We start from the raw sequence: 18398 nt of genomic DNA, 5'->3' as shown, positions 1-18398 counted from the left end.
CAAGCAGGGTGGGAGTGTTGATCTGCTCGAGGGTAGGGAGGCTCTGCAGAGAGACCTGGACAGGCTGGAGTGATGGGCTAAGGCCAACTGTAGGAGCTCCAATAAGGCCAAGTGCCGGGTGCTGCACTTGGGTCACAACAACCCCCAGCAGCGCTACAGGCTTGGGGAGGAGTGGCTGGAGAGCTGCCAGTCAGAGAGGAACCTGGGGGTGTTGATTGACAGCCGGCTGAACATGAGCCAGCAGTGTGCCCAGGTGGCCAAGAAGGCCAATGGTATCCTGGCTTGCATCAGAAATAGCGTGGCCAGCAGGGACAGGGAAGTGATCTTACCCCTGTACTTGGCACTGGTGAGGCTGCACCTTGATTACTGTGTTCAGTTTTGGGCCCCTCACTACAAAAAGGACATTGAATTACTCGAGCGTGTCCAGAGAAGGGCAACGAAGCTGGTGAAGGGTCTGGAGCACATGTCGTACGAGGAGCGGCTGAGGGAACTGGGGTTGTTTAGTCTGGAGAAGAGGAGGCTGAGGGGAGACCTCATCGCCCTCTACAACTACCTGAAAGGAGGTTGCAGAGAGCTGGGGATGAGTCTCCTTAACCAAGTAATAAGCGATAGAACAAGAGGTAATGGCCTCAAGTTTCACCAGGGAAGGTTTAGACTGGATATTAGGAAGCATTTCTTTATGGAACGGGTTGTTAGGTGTTGGAATGGGCTGCCCAGGGCGGTGGTGGAGTCCCCATCCCTGGAGGTGTTTAAGAGTCAGGTCGACTTAGTGCTTGGGGATATGGTGTAGTTGGGAACTGTTAATGTTTGGTTGATGGTTGGACTGGATGATCTTCAAGGTCTTTTCCAACCTAGGCAATTCTGTGATTCTGTGATTTCCAGCATGGGAAAAAATGCTGCTGCCCTAGTAATATCATAGCAGTATGAAGAAACAGAGGGAAAGAAGAGAAAGAGAAACTAGAAATTTCATCAGCTACTGCCCAAAAGATTTAGTATTATTGTAGTAACTGGTACTATGTTGAAAAAGTCAAATGGATACTGTCAATTGTTACCACAGAGAGGAAACACAGTAGCATAAACTTCTGACCATTGTCATCCTCAGTCTTCAGCAAACATGGCAGCATCTAATCCATTCCTTGAACTTGTCAAGCTTACCTTCCCGTATGTGCCCATTCTCCTCTGCTGCAAGTTATAAAAATAAGCAGGTTCACATTTCTTCTGCAAAGTTTTTTTTTTTTTCTTTTTTTACACAGCACTATTTGTCATCAGTGTGTGTGCAAATATCAGAAAATCATCTATATTGTGTATTGCCCCTTATACATACAGATTTTTTTGCAGCTAGTCAGAATTGATGAGCTGGTTTAAAAAAGTGAGAAAAAAATATGACAGCCAATATCAGAGGAAAAGAATAAACTGGGAACAGCTCCCATACATAACTGAATACATATCTCCATCAGAGGGGAAAAGGTAATGTCGAAGCAACGTAACAAGAAGGAGCTCTTTTGTAACTGGCTGGATCCCAGTGATAACAGTGTTGGTGATAATTAATTACATGTGTTGTGTATAATGTTTTCTACTTTGACCAGACAGAAACAACTTTATTTGTACTTTGTAGAGGGAATGCTAAGACCAGGTGAGAGCTCACCCTTGAACTTCCTCTTCAATGTGTCATGTGCATAGGGTGCACTCTGCATTGTGATTGATAACTGGGAAATTATTCTCTATCTTGAGAAAAGACAGGAAAAGAGAAGAATAAACACAAAATACTAAAAAAGTAAATGCACAGATATATCTTTTCTGTTACCATAAAGGCACAGCAGTATTAATAACGAGATATTTTAATCTGGTACTAAAGTCAAGTTTTAAGGATTAACAGCTCAAAACCAGACAGGAGTCAGAAGATCAGGTGGACTGAAAGGAGTGAACTTTAACCACTATAATCTCCTTGGGACCTTGGGATGTAAAGACAGAAGTGTAAAAGGCATTTAATCATATTCATATTATTTTACAGAGTAGGGAACTGGCTAACAATCTCTGTGATAGAAATTTGACCTAAGAAAGGTTTTAATGATTTGCTTGTTTTCGTGTTTTTGTTGTAAAAATCTGAGTACATTCATACAAAATATTATAAATATATAAATAGACAAGTGACTGGTCATGTCGAAAATCAGTCTGGAAAGGACACTGGAAAAACTCCTCATACATGGACAGTGTCAGCCCTGATTTCATAGTGGGAGGCAGCAAGAGACTGGGTTATCTGATACAGGAACACAGCAAGTCACACATTTTCAGTGAGGGAGGAGGGGAGGGAGATGAAAAAGCTTTAAAAATCTTCCATAAGTACAGGTGTTGTGCTCTTCTTGATCTGAGTAGTAAACCCTGTCCTCTTTAAGAACAGCACTCCCTTGTTACTTTCTTATGTCATCATCATCATCATCTCTGTACATTTGACAAATTCTGGAATAAGATCCCTAGACCTCAACAGTTTATTTTCTGTTCTTTAAGTATCAGGATATTTGGACTACTGATTTGAAGAGAATGGACCTTTCCTTATAGAATCTGACAATCAAATCACAGAAAATTTGGAAAAGAACTTCAAAACTTCTGGTCCAACTTCCTTCTTCAAGCAAGGCTTACTCCAAACTTAAATCAAGTTTCTCATGGCCTTTTCTATTTGTGCTTTAAAAAATCTCAAAAAATTGAGACTCCACATCATCTCTGGGCAACCTGTACTTAACCACTCTCATGGTAAATATTTTTAATTTTTCTTTATGACTAATAAGTTTTCCTTGTTGCAACTTGTGACTGTTGCCTCTTGTTCTTTAATTGTGCATCTCTGAGAAGGTTCTGGCTCCATCTTCTCTATAACCTCACTTCTGGGAATGAAAACCAGCAAACAGTTAGGCTTCTCCAAATTAAACAAACCCTATTCTCAGTATCTCCTTCTATGTTATGTTCTCCAGCTACATAAGCTGTTTAGGAACCTGCCACCAGACTCTTTCCAGGTTGTTGAAATCTTTCCTGTATCCAGAGCTGTATGCAGTATTCCAGATGCAGCTTCATCAAGTGCCAAGTAGAGGGAAACTATCACTTCCTTTGACCTGTTATGGATGTGGTTGCTTCTCACAATGGCACATGACTGACTCATGTTCAACGTTCTATTCACCAGAACTCCTGGGTCCTCTCTGACAGTGCACTACACGTCTCCAGCCTGTGCCAGTGCCTGGGGTTCTTCCATTCCAGGTTACAGGATGGTATTTGCATTTATCCATGTTGAACTTCAACTGGTTTCTCTTGGACGATTCCTCAAATTTATCAAGGTCACTCTGAACATTATCTTCCTGCTATGTTGAAAGCATTGTTAAAGTCAAGATAAATGATACCCACTGCCTTCCCCTTGCCCACAGATCTAGTCATTTTATGACAAAAGATAATGAAGTTGATAAAGAATGATTTCCCCATAAGAAGTCTGTGCTATTAGTTTCTACCTAACATTTTTTCTTTCTTTTCCCTGGAAATGGATTCTATAAGGACATATTCCCAAGGGCTGAGGTGAGGCTGTCTAGCCTGTAATTCCCCAGATCTTTCCTCTGGCATTTGTTGAAGACAAGTGTTATGTTTGTTCTTTTGTTCAAACCAGGGACCCTCTCTCATTGCTACAACTCCTCCAGGATATTGGAGAGTGGGTTTGAAATGACGTCAGCTAAGTCCCTATTTTACAACCACACTAAAAGAAGCATTTAAAAGTAATGCTAAATACTTGAAGGAACTTGCTGTATAATATTGTACATCCTACAAGTTTGCTTTAGCAGTCTTGGATGCTTTTTGCAGACCTGTGGTTCATAGGATCTATCATATTTTGACACAGTGATATGTGGATTAAAAGGAACAGCCATACAGTTGGTTCACAGGCACACCTTTCCACAAATGAAGCTTAAATTAGAGCCTGGTAGTTTTAGAGATCAAAGTAAATATGAATGGAGAAAACTGCATGAGAGTGTTACTCATTTTAAGGACATATATTGTACAAAACCCAATTATCACCATATTTTTTGGAAGATATTTAAGGTCTCCCAGACTTTGACAGAGAGAGCTACAGAAGTTAGTTTGTTCCCTAATAGCATGAGCAAAGATTCACTTTAGGCTTGGAGCTTTACTTCTGACTGCCCTTTCTGTCACCAATTATTTTGTGTGCACGCTAAAGGAAATCAGTCAAGACTGTCAGCAGCATTGATCCTGCTTCTCTCTGCCAGATGTTCTTCTTGTCCATCTGCTCACACTTGCTTTGCACAACATGAAAAAGAACTGGAGACTATGAGGTGACACTGCAATTAACCTTGTAAATGATTTCCCTTTTGCAAATGAAACCAGCAATTGGGTCCATAACTTACACAATTAAGAGCAATGCATCTTAGTCATTTTCTGTAATCCTCCATTTAATATTTGATCACTGATTTAATGTTTAATACTGTGGAATCATTGTTCTGTGTCCCTCATTTCTTGAATGTCCTTGATTTTAAGGATAGTCAGCAAGTTAGTAGCTTGATCTTGCAAATCTTTACTTGTGTGAGTACTTTGATGAAGGCCAATGTGATTATTCACATGAATAAGGGTTTCCATGGGTAAATTCTTGTATTTCACACATCTCATCCCTGTTTAGTAGTCTGTTTTCTTTTCTTTGGGGTTAGTTTAAAATTAATTGTATGTGTGAACAGGTCTATAGTTGTTCAACATAATTATTTTCAAAATTCAAATTCCTGTGTAACATGATCTGAAATTTTGTAACTTCTTAAAACAGTTATTAATAATCTTTTTTAACCATGGAAAATTAAAGCTGCCTGTCAATATCATTTAACATCATGTGAATGAGAACAAGCATATGTGTATGTGATATATAGTAAAGTGAAACACTTGGAAGAGTGAACATTTCAGGCAGATCTTTTGCCAGTCTACCTAGATATTCAAATATCTTAATCCTTAAGGGTAAGTGTCTTTGTTTCTACAGACATTTGATTCTCTTATGTAAAGGCTGCCAGTATGTTGTAATTTTTTAAAGAAAACTAATTTTCACTGAGAAATAAATGAAATAAATAACCGGGGACTAGTTATAATGGATGATTCAGATGACCAGTTCAGGAGTTGCAGTGAGGCTTCCAGAGGTGAAAGCACATTCCATTAAATTATTATATCACATATCTTTGCTGTTACTTCATTTCAAACTTCACAAATGTTTTCTTACTCAGATAAAAGTCACTAGTTACTATAATAATCAGTTGCATTGTGTGACAACTGCCATCTTGTTCATGACCTGGAATTGAAAATTGAGTCTTCACTTAATAAAAGTGTTGGGTTCTATAGCTGGAGCTACAGGACTGACCCCTACACTTTGCCATAGTAGCCCGACTACACACAGGGCAAGAGGTACCGGTCACTGCACCATGTGTTGTAACAGCTGAACCCAGAAATGCAGGAACCCACCACTGTCCTAGATCTTGGCAGATGTGGCAGAAACATCCAGGTTGCTTAAAGCAGCAGTTCCTTGTTTTGCTGGAAAAGAAAAATCCTACTACTCCATCAGCTATGAATCAGTTTTGAAATGTATGCTTCCTCCACAATGTCTGGGGCATTTTCTCAAATTCAAATAGTTAAAATAAATTGCAGCAAATTACATTAGACTTTCCTGATAAATATAAAATAATAAAAAGAATACGTCTGATAAGTGCAATAAGACCTGCTATTTATGTATATAATTTGGTTTTATTTGGTTAGGGGTTTTAAGTTTTCGCAGAAACTGTTTTAAATCAGTTGGGAAGGTTCATTACTTGTCAACAATAATAATAGCTATATCTTTTCCCTATTGTGTATGCAAACCTTCATCTTAGGAGTTCACTGAAATAATCTTGTTTCTAGTGTTGTCATCTTCAAGGTTCTCAGTCATGAGGCTTTTGTATACATTGCAACTTTTATAGTGCAGGCCTGGAGATACTGGAAAAGTAAATAACAATGAAGCATTCCAGATTTTTTTAAATTCTAGCTTTTCCTCATGGAAATGATCAGATTAAGAGCAAACAGAATCTGAATCTATCTTTTTTTAAGTGTTATTAAATTAAATAGTTTTCTCTTTCCTCAAGAATTGGCTGATTATGAGAACTCAGCAATTCTTGTCACATTGTTTACAAATAATTGACAGATTAGCTCATGCTGTGTGCTGCTCATGCTTATATGAGCTTATTCTACAAGTAGAACATTATCGTAGGATTGACCATCAAGTAAGGTATAGTTCACTCTGAATAAGCACAAATATCTTAGAACTAGATCCAGACACTTTGGGAGTGTCCTTGGATAATGAAAGTTTAAGAAATAAACTTACCCCAAGCACACAGGAAATATTTTTTCTTCATGTCACCTTCAGAAGTCACCATTTTTTTGTGTTACTGGGTAGCTCCATCAGTATTTAGAAAATGTGAGGTAAGAAGATGATGGGCATTACTATCCTGCCATACTGTGGCTCAAAGGAAGTAACATTCAGAAAAAGTGATTGCCAAAGCTTATCCGGTGTTCATTTATATTCAGCAGCAAGCGAACCAGTTCTGTACAGAGCAAAACCAGACACCTTCAAAATATATGTTGCTCCAGTTTAAAAAATCCCTCCCCTCCCCTCCCCTCCCCTCCCCTCCCCTCCCCTCCCCTCTTCCTTTCTTCTTTTCCTAACTGTGGAAATCCAGTGTTATTCTGCTGTTTAGCCAATGAAGCAGAACTTTTAATGACTTTTTTTTCTGTCATCACACTTTTTGACTCTTCACCAAATAAGAGAAAAAGCAATCTGAAAAATGTCCCATTGGTTACTATCCCTTTTCCACTCCACAGATGTGCTACCAAGACAGCAAAAGTTGCCACTTTTTGCACAAGTTTGTTTATCTTTCTCTCTCTCTTTGTGTTGTCCATTTAATTAAAGGTCAGGATCTATGACTATTATCTTCTTCTGGGCTAATAGCTAAACCTAATAGGGTATCTTCTTTATAACACTGACATGACAGGTTATCACCACTGATTTCTCATGGTAGCTATTCTGTGCACCTCATCATTCTGTTGGATCTTCCAGTAGACACTGTCTTTAAAATCCCATTTGTACCATTTGGGTCAGGTCAGGAAGAATAATGGCTCTAATCTCGTTGGAGTGATATTATTAATCTTGAAGCAGGTGAGGAGCAAGACGCTTTCTCCTGGCAAAGAACTCAGACTTGAGTTCTGCAGTGGGTAGTCTCAGGTTTACTGCACATGGCAAAATGACTCAAAGATTAAACTATCATTTTTTGTCACATTTAAACCTGTATGCTATGTTAAATCAATTTCAGAGAACTAAGATGGAGGACTAAATTTTCCCTTTCCAGTTTCAGCCAGCTTGTTTTAAATTTTCTTAATATGTTTTTAGCAGATAATAAGCAAAAGTAAACAGGAGTAGCTGTGAATCACAGCAGTATTGCTCTATGATCATAATCATATGCTGAGCTTTTTGCTTCTGGGCATAACAGGTGCATATTTGCTGATGTCTAGAAATTTGAGAAATTCACTTCACAATTAACACCAGATTCAGCAATTTGACATGTTTAAATTACAGGACAGACCTGTTGTTTATAAAAGCCATTAACATCAGCTGCAGTCACTGTCACTTCTGAACATCCAGCCAGGACTTTTTAGTATCTAGAAATAAGATTTCCAAAATGCTCTATGTGTGCATCTGTTGTGTGTACCCATTCAAATGGGTACTAATTTGGATGTAAGCTTCACTGTTTTGTGAACAAGAAGGTTAGCAAAGAACAAGATGGAATATCAGGCTTTTGTTTCCACTTGGTTTAGGTCCCCATGCACATTCACCTGGAAGATGCATTGGCTAAGCCTACTGTGCCTCGCCAAGGTTTTTCTATAAATTACACCTCCATATGAAAAATATGGATAAAATAACACAGTACAACACCATTCTTAGAAAAGCCTTAAAGTAGCTTTCTGCAAAGGCAGACAGGTTTGCAGGCACTGAGCCATAGTTCTTCAAGCCTTTCACATTTCCAGGTGTCTTTTGTTCATCTATTGCAGTTTCTTGCATAATGTAGTTTCTTGATTCTAGTCCACAGACAGCTGCATTAACCTGTCACAGACTGAGAGTCCTTAAAATCCCAAACAGATTTCAAAACACTAGCTGAAGGATGGTGCACATGGTGGATGATCTTTAATACTGAAGACATGAACTCTAGTTCTTACTTCAGTATACTGGGTTGCTCTCCCAGTAATGTGAAGTATTACAGACTATGCTGGAATATCCTTGGTTACAAACAGAAAATCAGCACAAGTGTAAGTGAACATGTCAAATAAATTGAGTAGAGCTAATTGAAGAAAATTCAGCAGAATGTATCCATTATGTTAACCTGTCCACTATGTTGAACATGCCATTTGGAGAAATAAGATGGAAATGGGGAACTGGTTGTTTCCCCTTCTAGTCTGAATTGGCCCATCTTAAAATACTACTAATATATTTCTAACAGATCATTAAAAAAGTAAACAATAGTAGTTGTGCATGAAACATATGTGGTCCTATGTAAATCAAATGAATTCTAAAAGAGCTCCACTGGAAGTTTTTTAAAAAAAATAAAATCAGTATAATATAAAAAGAGGCTACTTTTTTTTTTTTTTTTTTTTTTTGCATTACACTTTTCCATTTTTCACTTTTCAAATCATTACACATTTCCATTTTTTACTTTTCAGATTTGAGGTTTGGGTGATTTTTGTCACACTCAAACTTGTACCAATTCTCACCTGTATTACTCAAAAAGTTGAAAATTATATAAAATCTTTATTTTTGTCAAAAAATACTTTGTATAACAATGCTTTGTCTAAATCGATATTTTTCAAGGTAAAAATAGTATTTAACCTAAGAACTACCATTTTCCTTTTCACCTCTAAGGTGGAATGAAATCATATTTGCAAAATACTTGTTAAAAGAGAAACTTCTTGACTTACTAGCACCAATAACATAGACATAAAATGTTTTCTAAGTATTAGTGCAATAAAAATAATACGCATTAAAACTGGTCAGCAGCGAGGTCGTAAACCCTTATTCCTAGCTCACCTTGGCATTGCTATGAAGAAAAAGTTACTAACAAAAATAAGAATCAAGTTCAGTGTCATTTCATGAGCTTAAAAAATATTTTCAGACTCTTCCTCCACCCCAACATATTGACTGCTTTGATTTCACTTTCCAGGGAGGTTGGCACTTAACTTGTGAGATTTTCAATGAAACATCAAAAGGACAGACTAGATGCATTGAACTAAGCTCACAGAAAGAGAGTGCACAGCTGGAGCACAAAGACGCATATTGCATCAGACCACTGAAGAGCACTCCATGCTCACTGCTGTTCCCACCGGCAGAATTTAGCTTTTCCTCTTTGTGGGTGTAATGAGGCTCTTTCTTGCTCCCCACATGGATCTTCAGAAACTAAGGAGCATCTTCAAATGGTCAAAGTTCTCCCTAAATCTCTCTTCCCAATTTCTTTTATTATTTGACTCTCACTCAACATTCTTCAAAACCTTTCAAGAATTCCTAGCCCTCTACTGATGGAGGATCAAGGGCATGGAAGGAATTTAGGTATCCTTGGGGACTTTGGGGAATATTCTCTATTCATTACAGAGCTGCATTCTTTCTTTAGTCTGCATCTGCATAAGGGAAGGACCCACCTTATATTTCACTTCACTAATGTTCATTCCAATAGGAAAAATCAAGGCTAGGGTGATACTTGACCTACTTGAGATATAAGGATGTGTATATTCAGGTCTGCAGTTTCTTACGTAGTTTCAGGATCCCCAGTGCTCTTTGTTCAATTGTATGAATAAAACACAATTAGTAGTTTTAATAACAGCACACTTTTTACTAATGTTTCTTCCCATTTGGTTTAACCACATAAATAGAGCTATTCACTGGGTGCTAATTGATCAGAAATTCAATTTTATGTTTTGAAACCTGGTCAAATGTGGGCTAAGTTGTGTAACACACCTGTGTCCTCTCTCTAGGCCCAGTTTAATTTGAAGGAGTTAGATTTCCTTCTGAGCAAAGAAGTAATTTCTAATATTTGCCATTGAAATGTGGAACTAGTAAAGCACAGAAAATAAGAACAAGCTGGTTTCTCTTCTGGCCACTGCTGCTTTATCAGAATGACTTTGAAAGACCCAATACAGAGTCTTAACTAATGATAAAGAAAAATGATTGCAGGTAAGGAAAAATTCCTCTGTATACACTTACACTGGCACTGAGGGGAAAAAAAAGCAAGCTATTCTGTATAACACATTTGTATAGAAAACATTTACTGCGGTTAAATCCATAGGAAAAATAACTCTATTGTTATTATTATTTTAACTAACGATATTTCTTTCAGTGTGAAGTTATGGTCTAAAAAAATAAGCAAACATGATTTCAGGGCTTTTCTTTTCGAGATTACACCATATGGTTACCACCTGTCTAATGTGAGATATGCACAACACCCCATAGACTCCATTAAATCTTCTCCTTCTTTTTGACATGACACATGTTTATAACAGAAATAGAACCATCTTTCTACCTTATTATTACATGTCCTTAACCTGGATCTTTCTTACTAGGTACAAGTAAATGCCTTTTTTTACCAGGACGCTCTGTTCTTTCTATGTCCTGTGTGATTTGTTCTGTTTTGATTGGTAAATTTACATATAGTTTGGGAACTGTAAATTAGGTCTGTTCCAGCCTCCTGTTTTTTTGAGTAATATAAGACTGAACCAAATCGTATTCAGATCTTCTTCAGCTTGCTTGATAATTTCATTCTTCATTGTAAAGTCTTAGTGCTTATTAGGCTCTTGGGTGAATCAAGCCTCTACAATAATGGCCAAAAACATGTCAGCAAGCCATCAGGAAATTCAAACTGCTTCATGCAGAGGAGCTATTAAGAGCTGCTAAAGTGAGAAGTGATATTATGTAGATCACTGAAATGTTATCATTTTCCTAGCATTTTGGAAAATGTGAAGAAAGTTCAAAGCCATACTGATGCAATTTTGTAAAAAGAATTAGGCTATTGTCTTCTCTCTGCATATATGCCTAATTTCTTCTGCAGAAATATGTGTATTCAGAGATTTCAATCCATCCAGAAGATAAACACCTGAACATGTAATTAGGAAAATGATATTTTTGTAATAAATGTTCTTAAAATATCAATTATATTGAGAAGATAAGTGAACCTTTGTGTGATTTTGAGATAGAAAGGACTTGCCAACTGAATAGGATTTCAAGAGGTTTCAAATCCATTTTCAATCCCACGCTCAAATTATTAGAGTTATATAGTCTGTTTGGGAAAAATTATGAATTTCCTTACAAGGAAGGAACATTCTCTTCACAGAGGAAAAAGCTGTTCTTAAAAAAAACCCACCTTGACAGATGTGCCAAGGTAGCAATGAGAAGCTCCAAAATGAGCTGATCACACCTCCAGCATCAGTGAAATGGTAGTCAAAAACTTGTCTTTGGGAGACCTCACCCAAACAGTCAATAGAAGTAGGAAATGTTTGTCAGAAGAGGGGAAAAAAAAAAAAAAAAAAAAAGAGAAGACAAGTTTTAGCAACTGCTGATTGAGGTTTTTTTACATTTTAGGAGAAATTTTTGTTTAGGTGCTTATTAAAGTACTGTCATTTGATAACCTTAGGAGGCAATAAAATTTTCCAGGCAGTGATTCATGCCGAAAGCTATGGTTTAAGTATAGCCATTTCTTTTTATCAACTCAATATTATGGGCATAGAAATCAAAAACAAGTAGAAACCACATGTGTTTTAAATGAATAGTAAATAACTTCTGGTCTCTGTTTGACTACAAACATGGAGCTAATGTATTGTAAAGCAGTAGATCCCCATCAGGATCTCCAAGTCTCCTCAGTATCTATTCATTGTTTGCTTATTTTGCTTCATTTGTGACTATTTCTGGGTAATGGTTCAGCTTCATATAACATGCAACAATCTCTTCTGTGTTCAAGTCCATCAAAATATGATTTTTACCAAGTGTAGGATCTATTTTTTTTTACCCTTTTAAATGAAAGTTGGAGGAAGAAAGGAAGAAGGGCTTCATTGTCCAAGCTCCTCACTTCAGCTTCAAAAAAGCAAGCTGGCATTTTAAAATATGGATGGAAAATAAAAACTGAGCTCAGTAAAAATTGTGGGAGGGAAAGAAAAAAGCATTAAATTAAATGAGTATCTTCCCAAGACCTGAGAATAACGTTAAAAATAACAGTCTTAATATGAATTTCCTGGGGATATATGAAGTGCAATAGTTCTTGAGAGACATTGTGATGAGTCACACTGGATTGGAAAACGACAGCTACAGAGGAGAATGAGACCAAATCCCACAGGTCTTACACCTTTTTTATTCAGGCAAGTTGCCACTGGCACAAAGAAACCAGACTATAAGGGAGCCATAAGAGATAGCTTACAAAATCATTCTCTTCTTCCAATGCTAAGTTGTTCTCAGCAGTATATTCTGAATTGTTTTGTCCTGGGGTGTCTAAGTGACACATGCAATGAAACTGAAATCCCTGGGCAATCTCAATGTGCTGCTTAAAAATCCCATTGGTTTAATGTATAAAATAAAAACATGAAACCTTTTAATGTCCTGACTATTAAGCAGTTGATGCTGATATTCAGGCTCTGTACTATTTTCTTCCTTTCATCTCTTACAAGCCTTTTACTGATCTTTGTATTTGTCTCAAGAGTGATCAAATTCACAGGCAGTGCAGTGGACTACCTGAATTTAACACGTGGGCCACATTACACTCCACCTCCAAGAAAAAGATGTGTCTTTCCTATAGGTCTTCCTATTGTGTAGGGAAGCTAAATATATCCGACTCATTTCACTTTTCCTCAAAGACCAGCCCCTTCAGTTTTGATGCTGAATGACACCACTAAGAGAATGCTTTGCTGGAGAATGACACAAAATTATATCATATAGGTATGGCTGATAGCTCTGTGCAGGATTGATAAAGTATTTTATAAAGGCATAGTGGTTGTACTGAGATGGCCAAAGTGATGATTTCTTGCTTATATATATACTTTTAACTGAATGTCCATCATCATCAACCAAAATTCTATTGTTATTACTCCTTGTCATACATAGCCTTTAGATCATTAGCTCCTGAGATTTTTTTAAATGATTATTCATTCTGATAATAGAGATCAGCAAGTATTATAGTACATCCGTTGAACAGAATGCTTTTCAATATCAGTGATACTGTCAAGGCCCTGATTTCAGCTACGGATGCTCAAGGCTAGCTCTCAGGTGTGAAGCTGTGTAACCCTGGGCTGTGTGGAAACAGCTGTCTTGTGGGGCTGAGAGGAAGGACCACCTCCCTCCCCTCTCCCAGACCCTCTTTGCTCAGAAGCTTCATTTAAGCTCAGGCCCTTGCATTTGATTGTTGCCTGAGCAACACTGCAGTTGTGTCTGTTCCTATCATTGTGCCCTCCTGATCCTGGTCTCTTGATTTGACCTGGGGACTCATCCCATTGCTATGGTCCTGCCTGGTGGTCTGGGCTGTGGGTGGCCCTGGGTACCATCACCAAACCTGCTCCACTCTTCTTGAGAGGGTACTATGGGGCTGCTTCCCGTGTGGGTGAGGGCACTACCTTGCCGACTGTGCTGCCCACCCCCAGCTCCCCACTCCCAGCTCCCTGAATCTTGCAGTGCAGCTGGCCCCACTGCCCCCTGGTGCATACTTGGGTTTGGGTGGCTGGTATATAGTAGCTGGCTCAACAGAGAGGTATTTGAGGTAGCAGATGAAAATTTCTGAAATCCATCTCAATTTAAGTGTAGCAGTATATATCTTCAGCTGCAACACACACATGGTCAGTGCTTGTTACACTGAAGGGGAAAAAAGACTTCAGTAAGGGAGACATCTGCCTTTTCCAGGCTGGGTGTCTTCCAGAAGTTGAGTTTAGAGTAACCTCAAAATTGGTTTAGCATGCAATGGCTGGAAATCATTAGGTAGGGTATTACACAAATCTGGCCCAGGACACTTTTACTTCAGAGCCACATTTTTTTTCCCTTTTAAAGAAAAATTAGGTAAACAGGTTGAACAAATGAGTTCAAGTCTCATTTCCAATAATCCATTAGGCACAGAGGATCTTAGGTTTAATTGAAAGATTTTTTTAGATTTTCACATTTCTCTTTTTCTTCTTTTTTTTTTTTTTTTATAACCAATATTTATATTTTAAAGTAGATAAAGTTAATTACATGTTGGGGGAAAAAAGACTAATACCTTGCATATCTGCTTTTATGCAGGTTAAAATCAAACCAAACAATTCTTCCTTTACCGTTAGATTAAACCAAGTAATTAAACATTTGTAGTTTATACTTATTTTTACAAGACATAGTTTATGAATGAATAGGACAATTTGACTATAAGTATAGTATTTTTGTTGCCCCTTATCAGCTGTATTAAGAAAAGAGATACTTCCTTATGAAAACTTACACCTAGAATCCATACATTGTTTTAATGTTTTCTGGAATTCACAGTATTTTTTCAGAATACTGCACCTTTCACAATGTGCTAAAAAATGTAATCAGGGGAAAATTCAGACTTCACTATAGGAATGTATTAACCCTGTTAGAGTTTGATCTATAAGAGCAGCGTCCATAGTGTGATGTACTGATAGGATGATACAGTTTATTGGTTTGTCAGATGATTCAAAACCGCATGGTAAACTTAATTTAAAAATTGAACCATTCTGCTTTTGGTCAGAACATCTTGAAATTAAATCTGCCATTTAAATGTGCCTGACAAAAAATCTAAATCCTTGGGCAAAATTGTATTAGATTGAAAAACTTTTATATACCTACATATACGTATCATATTGGTTTACATATTCACTTACATGTAATGAAAACTACACTTTCTGAAGAAAACCTTTTTCTGAGCATAAATTCCTTGCCACTGTCAAATCCTTTGGCTTTCCATATTCAATATAGAAAACATATACACTATATTTTTAAAGAATAGCAGTTGTAGCAACTGTTTGCACTAAATTACATAAAGAGTAGCCAGGACTAAAGACCTACTTGATTTAATTTCTTCATAAAGAGGTGTCATTGACATTAATGTTTCTAAAACTCAGTGCCTGTACATGCTTAACCCATGCACTTCTGAGACAGGAATTTAGTGAAATGAATACACAATAGGTTTAAATTATACTAGGAACCACACCTTGCTTGCAAGTGTTTTTAGGTGTCTACAGGCTGAAGACTGAAAAACAAAATCCTAGAGTCATTGTGCAAAGGATGAAATACACAATCTGGAGTTCAAAGTTGAATGTGAAAAAGGGGCAGAAATACACTGTGTTTGAAAATATTCTAAAGCACATCCAAAGAAAATACACACTAGTTAGAATTCCACTATAAGACTGGGCAGAATTATTCTTCTACAATAAATTTAAGACTGAAGAGTTCTACTTAGAGTTTATATCAATAAATTATACCATGAATTATTTTAACATGTAATGAGTTTCATGTATTTGAAATAAGTGAAGAAATGTAATGTAGGTATAAGAAAGGTTAATGCCATTTAAAGAAACTGAAAAATACAGGTAATGTAATCTAAATGAGATATTCAACTGAAAGCTAAAATATATTAAGTAGTGGATATCTCATAATCCAAGTATGGGTTTGGTAGCGTTTGGTAGCAGCATAAGTATTTAAGCACTGTGTAATTTTAGTAACTTTCTTCATATAATTACTGACAAATTAACTACAGTATTCAGGATCAACAACAAATGAATATTTCATAACTCATTACAAATATGAAAAGAATTTACTCCTGGAAGGTTGTTGTAGTAGTGTTTTTAATGAATACTTGACATTATTAATGCTGTGATTATTTATTTATTTCACATTGGAGTTGTATCTGGCATTTGGCAGCGATATAAAAATAGATGATCTCTGACTTGAGGATCTTATATAAAATGACAATAGGGCAAAGTGGAGAAAGGATAAGAACAGATAAGTTGATAAAGCTCTTTGGAAGTCTAAGATGACTGTCTTTAGTTGATCTCCTAAAAATAACCATTAATCCTGAGAATAAAAGAGGGAAATATTTTTTTCCACTTGTACTGGTCTTTACGTCTTATTTCAGAAAGGAGAACTGGAGGATTCTTTTGTTACCACTAACATTTTGTTCAGTGTTGTGATTTATTTAGTGATTTAAATTATGCTATTGTTGGGTGCATAAAACTGTCCTTAGACTGCAACCCCTCCAGTTTTATCATTCCTTTTTTTTTTTTTTTTTGAGCTCCAGCCATGTTTCTGACCATCAGACAACTAAAAACATAGCTTTAATGAAACACTGAGCTTTTCAGCAAAACTTGGCATTCTGACAGCTGGCATTTTAAGGAAAATACCAAATATCAGGAAACATGATAAAAATCATGAGAGTTGACAATGCTGCCATCTAGCCTTTGAAACATAATCAACAGGAGCAATTTGATATAAAGCAGTGAGTCTCTGAATGTCTCCATTAGATCCCTAATTATCAGGCATCTAAGAGTACTCCTTTCTGTGAAGTCACGGCAACTTGATCGTGGACAATGAGTCCTCTGACATCATTCTCAAGAGCAAGACTGTATATATGTTGAGCTAGTGATATCATATACTCAGATGTTCAGAGGCTGCATACATGGGACATTGCTGTGAAACCCCGCATTATAAAAATTAAAAAGCCAGCAAGCTTCTGTGTGCTATCCTTTAAGGAAGGATTACAATTTCTGCAGTACATCATATACTTTCATGACTGGCTTCCTCTGTTTCTAAATTGGGCTGCAGTTATGAAAAGCTAAAATTAAAAGACTTACAAGATAAAGAAAATATTTTTCTTATGTCTAATTATATTCTTCTCATTAGTATTTCTTTGGTTTATGCCACAAGTCTGACATCTTTCATATTACCTAAGGAGATCATAGAGCAATCATCTGCTAATGTATATAGGTAGGATTGGTTGAAGGTTTTTTAGATGCTGTATTTTTAAATGTGTTTTGAGTGGACATGCAAATCTTTGTATGATATATTCTTTATTATTCTTATATTTTCTTATATTCTTTGTATGAGATATTCTATATTAATGCTTATGTGAATTAATATGTGTAGACTGTTATTACTTATGCTTGAAATACTCGTTTGTTTTTTCTGTTCTTGTTTCAAAACTAGAATTTGTCATTGTTTTGTTCTAGCCTGTTTCACAATAATTGATTTTGTGTTCACTTGTTAATTGGTTTAGTTGTTACTTTACTGCAATTCATGGATTTGCTGATGTCCTGAGGGGGGTGTGTTTTCACTGGTAGTCACTAATTGCACAGTCTTAAGGATTCATAAGCTTGCAACTTCTTCATAAAGCAATCAACACATTTTATTAACTTCCTGAGTCTCTGCTCTGCTCCCTGAATCATAGCACTTGGGATCCTGCTCTTAGTTGAAAACAGGTGCCATATTTGTATAATAAGAAACTCTTTGAAATTAACACATATTTTACTTTTAAAAGAGTAATTTCTTGGAGACAAATCACTGTAATTATTATTATTTATTTCTACAACAGAGGTGTTGGGAGCATCAAAATCAGAGATACATTGTGTTACATGCAGAACAAGAGATTAAAAGACACTCAAAGCACTAAAGAGCTTACAAGTAAGGGTTAGATGGTTTCTAACCCTATTAGTCACACGAGGAGCTTAGAAAGAAAGCAGGCAGAAGTGCCATGCACCCCAGCATAGCTTTGCAAAAGCAACACGTACCTTCTTAAGAAGTTTCCTTCCTAGCTTCTTCTTTCCCAGGCAAGCAGAAAGAGAGACATCAAACAAAGATGCTGGATGCCTCATCTGGTGACTGCCAATCATGAGCAGAAAAGGTTAGCACCGTCTGGTGCCAGCCCTTTAGGGAAGTGGGTGAGTAGGAGCTGTGACATATCCTAGTAGCCCACAGATCCTATTACCCTGTAGGCCAGACCGTGCTGAGGGTCTCAGAACAAGGTGGGCAGTGACCTCTTCCTCTCACAGCCTGAAAAACAGGAATGAAATGAAACCTGGCCTGACACTGAGGCATCAAAGCTTTTAAAGTTTCTACAGCTGTTCTGTGAAAGGAAATACACAAATCAGGAGATCAGTCACAGCTTCCTTGGCCCTGGTTTCCCCTCTTTTTAATTCCTTTAGTTTTCATTCTTATGTCTTTGATCTCTTCTTTGCACAACCACTCAAGCTGTCTTTTATCCTTTTGTAATCCACTTAACAAGGGAAAATTTAGGTTATATTGTCTTAATAATGTTGCCTGTAGCATTCCCAAATCCTTGCCCTCTACCAGTGAATTTTGATAT

This window comes from Strix aluco, chromosome 1, assembly GCF_031877795.1.
Source record: "Strix aluco isolate bStrAlu1 chromosome 1, bStrAlu1.hap1, whole genome shotgun sequence".
NCBI lineage: Eukaryota > Metazoa > Chordata > Aves > Strigiformes > Strigidae > Strix > Strix aluco.
Note: the sequence above shows the minus strand (reverse complement) of the source record.